Below are 5037 nucleotides of genomic sequence, written 5' to 3' on the forward strand. Positions count from 1 at the left end.
TTTTGACTGTTGTTTACTTTCATGTTACTGTAACAAAAGACCTAAGGCACACAGCATATAAGGAGGAAAGGTTTCCTTAGCTCACAGTTTTTGAGATTTCAGCCGTGGCCATGGTAAAGTGCATGCAGAGGAAAATGCTCACCTTGACCTCCCAGATGCCAAGAAAGAGGAAGAGACCTGTGACTCAACATCCCTCTGAGCACATCCTCAGTGATCCAAGTTCCTTCAACTCAGCTCCTCTCCAAAAGGCTCCGCACTTCCTGATGGTGCTGTAGACTGGCGACCAACCCTTCAGCACACCGGTCTCTTAGAGACGTTCACAATAAGAAACTGTCTGATTTCTTTTGGGGCTGTGTCATGCTCAGCAGGAGAAACACAGTACAACCACAGAAGCCCAACAGGCAGGTTGTCATCCCAAGCTTGTCCCTGAGCTCAGATGTGGGCAGAACTGGTGTTTGTCCCTACCATGTATATTATGTGTCTTTGCATATATAAATATATTCACATTCACACAGATGAGTTTGTAACTTAAATGGTTCCATTATTTATCTCCACTCTTGAGGTGAGTCATAACTTCATCAAAATTACTCTTTTTTGGTGAATACATTGTCATCTCTGTCTTCTACCACCTCTGGTTTCTGTTTTGAAAGAGCCCATCTTTGCCATCGCCTTTGGTTTTGGTTTTTAGTTTCTTTGCCTTCCTACACAGACCCTCAATCCCGACTCCACAGTGAGCTTCCAGACCTCAGCCTCTTGCTCTGAGGCTTCCATGTCTCGGCTGAGCGTCTGCTGGACCCTCCAGCTTTCTGGCACACAACCTGTAAACCTACCTAAGTCCCCTTACATGGCTATAAGTACATTATGTATTGATTCTGCTCCTCTGGAGATCTCTAATCTCTTCAGACAATACTCACCAGTCTGGAAGTTGAATGGGCTCTTGGGGGATCCTGTCCACCATGACTGTTGTGGCCTCAAATGAGGTAGCACTTTAAGGCAGGAGAACAAGGTGGAGCTTAGTACTCTCATGGCTAGAAGGAGAGCAAGAGAAAAGACTGAGATCCCAGGACCCCTTTGAGGACACAGCCTCAATGTTCAAGACCGCTCTTGGGAGTCACCTGGTAAAGATTCTACTGACTTCCACATATCTCCACTATGTTAAGGTGAGTGAGTCATAACTTAATCACAATCATTCTTTGGTAAATACATTACCGCCTGTATCAGGGAAGTGTGACATATTCATGGCTTGTCAACTTGTATGGATTAAGAAACACCAACAGATTAGATAAGCACAGGTCTGGTGTGTCTGTAGATGACCTTAAGCCTTTCACATGTGGGATCTTGGCCGACATTCCAGGTCTGAATTATAGCAGATGCCTGTAAAGCCTCCTTGTTCTATGCAAACACTGCTGTTTGCCATTCTTCTGTGGATTCCCACAGAAGCATACATTTGGATTATAAGCATACGTTTTGGATTATAGTACTGTATAAGGGTGTAAGGTCTTTGTCCCCAAGCAGGATAAAAGTGGGTCATCTTGATGGGTGACACCCGTGTCAAAGAAACTTAAAATGTTTCTCCAGTGCTCATTCACTTGGTTCACTGTCCATCAGTATGGCCTGAGAGGATAATAGGCCAATTAATTAGTGACTGGTGGGACGGGGGGGGTAACACAGGAAAGGTGTGTTTTCAGAGGCTAGTATGCATGCTCTAGGCCTGGCTTTTAGAAAACCTGTAACTGAGAAATTTTGATGTCTTTATTAATAGAGATAATCATAATGTGTATGTGCTTTGGCAATTTTTAATTTTTGATATATCAAACCTACAGAAAAATTGCAAGAGCAGTAAAACTCTTGTATACTCTTTACCCATTTCCATTACTTATTTACATTTTTCTGTATTTGCTTCCTATACAGCCCCAGGCCTTTTTAAAAATTTAATTATAGTACCAACACTAAGACAACCCAAATACTGACTTACTATTGAACTACAGTCAATACTTACTAAATGGAACAACTTTTCCGCTGCTAACAGTAGGACAGTATTGAACAGCATGCTGTTGAACACTACATGAAGTTAAATAGCTGTCGATAGACACAGAGAGCTTAGTAGTTACACTAGTAAAGGTGGAAGTGGTGGGCAGAGAATGGGAAAAGGAAAGTTTGAGTAATTCATCAATGAAATATGCTAAGGAGGAGAGAAAAGTGAGATAAGGGATAATATTGAGTAAAAGGAAATTAACAGTCACAAGAGACAATAAACAAGAACAAGAAGAAAGATGAATATTAAAATACAGGAAATAAAAATAGTAAAGAAAAAAGTTGAAAAAGGAAAAGGTAAAGGAGGAAAGAAACTACAAGAAGAGAAAAAGGGAGAGAGAATCCCACCCCCCACGATGAAACATATGAAATAATTTAAAAAATATAAAGATTGAGTCCAAGAAAATCTCCTGTGGTTTTTTTGTTTGGTACTGGGGACTGAACTCATGATCTCACACTTGCCAGGCAGGCCCTGTGCCACTGAGCTTATCCCCAGCCCTCCCTGTGTTTTTGAGTGAGTGGTTTTCAAGTATCTGCAGTCTTGGAGTCCATCCAGTCACGATGTTCTCCACCTAACTTTAGGGCTTATGAATTTGTGAGGTGTCCTTCTTCACTATGGGGCCCTCTGTTTACCCATCAGACTGGTTACCATCCAAGCCATTGAGGGTCCTTGCTCCCATTGGTGGATGGCAAATATTAATCCTCAGGTCTCTGTTGGATGCAGGCACCAGGGTAGAGGTTCGTGTGGACTTTGGTCTTAATATCAATAGTTGGGGATGTGGTTGCTCCTTTCTCCATGGGTGTTGTCCTCATCCAGTATAAGGTCTGTTGATTAGCCCTTGCTTCTGTAGCCTCATGCTAATGAGAAGCAAAATGTAGAGCCATCTTGGAGTGGTGAATGGTCGCACCTTTATCTTGGCAGATTGCAGTGAGTCTGGTGAAGGCCTGCCTGCTTGTGCTGGGAGAGGGAGGTTATGTCTAATGTGCTCCTGTGTGCTTGCCTAGGGGACATGCCCAGCACAGGCCAACAGCTCACCTGATTCTAGTTTCAATGCTCAGTGATCTGGGATACTTATACTATACATGGGATGATTTTATTCTTTATTTAAGCTAGCACTGTGGGCTAGTACATGGTCTATTTTGAAGAAAGTTCTATGTACCGCAAAGAACACATATCCTTTGTAGTGTAGAATACTGTAGGTATCTATTAAGTCCATTTGTTTGAGGGCGTGGTTTGGTTCTGATATTTCTTTGTTGATTTTTTTGTTCTTTTGACCTGTCTCTTTGTGAAAGTGGGGTTCTGAGGTCAGCTGCTATGATTGTGTTAGCGTGGTGCTCTTTTATGAAATTAGGTGCTCCAGTATTTGGTGCATATGTGTTTACAGTTGTTATCGCTTCCTTTTGGAGTGTTGCCTTAACTAATCTGTAACATCTTTTGCTTCCTCTGATCTGTTTTATATTAAAACGTACTTTGGCAGCAGTACTGATGCCCCTCCTTGATTTCAGAGTCGTGGTGCACAAAGTACTATTTCCCATCCTGTGACTTTTTAGCCTATCACTTTCTTTTAGGATTAGATGAGTTTCTTGAGTGCAATAGACTGTTTGATTCTGGGTGGTTTTTTTTTTTTTTTGTTCCAGACTTTTAACTTGTAATCTGAGGTCATTTACATTGAGAGTTGTTGCCGAAAGGTACTGATTTATGCCTGTCAATATATTCTCTTTCTTTTGTTGTTATTTTTACTTTTTTGTTTAATCGCTTGCCTTTCCTGATCTATTCATTCTGTTCTGATGCTTGGCTTCATTGTTTTTGTCTAGGATATTCCTGACTATTTTTTGGAGAGCTGACTTGATACTCATGTGTTTCTCTGTCAATTAATAGCCTAGGTTGGAAGTTGTTTGTATGGGTTGAAGCACTTCACTCCAAGATCTCCTGGTCTTTAATGTTGGTGTTGAGAAATGTTCTGTTATCCTTATGATTTAACCTTTATATATGATTTTTGCTTTTATCATTCTGCCTTTTTGTTGGACATCTAGAAGTTTGACTAAGATGTGTTGTGGGGAGATTCTTGTTTTCCTTGTAGTTAGCTGGTGTTCCACAAGCCTCAGTTTCGTGTGTGTTGAACTCTTTCCTTATACTTTGAACGTTTCCTATAATGATTTTTGTAAACAGATGTTTTATTTTCTGTGTGTTTCCTTTCCACTGGTTCTCCTTGAGTCTGCTTTAGGAATTTTTCTTGGTACTGTGTTGTAGTCAAATACAGCATGGAGATAGGAGAGTTTCTTTCATTAAAATATGTTTTCCAGTGATCTATTTGTGACTCTATTTATATAGGGATGTTGTTTACCCCTTACAAGATTTTTAGTTGAACTAGATTGAACCCTATCACTATGCAATAAGGAGAGAGTTTCTATTACTTATAACAATATCAATGGAATCAAACATACGTCAATCATATACTCTGAAACTTGATAATTTTACTCTTTTGCCATACCCTTTGCAGACTATCCTGTATTGGGATGTGTGAGGTGTGGATAAACAGAAAGCCAGTCTTCAGGGGAGGACATAGGTAAATGTGCATAGAAGAAGATAGGAGATAATATATAAAAAGAAAATAGGAAATCAGGCTCTGTTGCAGTTACTGTTTAGCTGAACTAAAAGGGCTGGTGCAGAGAGGGTACAGGAGACTATTTCTGTTAAGACAATGTACGCAGATGGGTGACAATGTATTTAGATACTGGCAGAGACTGTGAGATTGCTGGTGCCTGTTGATATGTTTGATGGCTGTTTTGTTTGCTTCCTCTTAGAGTGTGAGGAAGAGACAATTGAAGGATACATTAGAGAGAGGGAGTAGGTCAAATGGAAACGCTGGAAACTTAAAAGTGCTATAATAATCGAATACCAACAACAAAAATGGACCAAAAGAAAGAAAAAATGAAATCAAGGACTAGAAAGAAAAAACCAAACCAAACGGAAACAAAACAGAAAACATTAACGGAACAGTG

The sequence above is a fragment of the Cavia porcellus genome, unplaced genomic scaffold (genome assembly GCF_034190915.1).
Source record: "Cavia porcellus strain 051 isolate PalLab524CR breed Dunkin Hartley unplaced genomic scaffold, mCavPor4.1 scaffold_27, whole genome shotgun sequence".
Taxonomy (NCBI): Eukaryota; Metazoa; Chordata; class Mammalia; order Rodentia; family Caviidae; genus Cavia; species Cavia porcellus.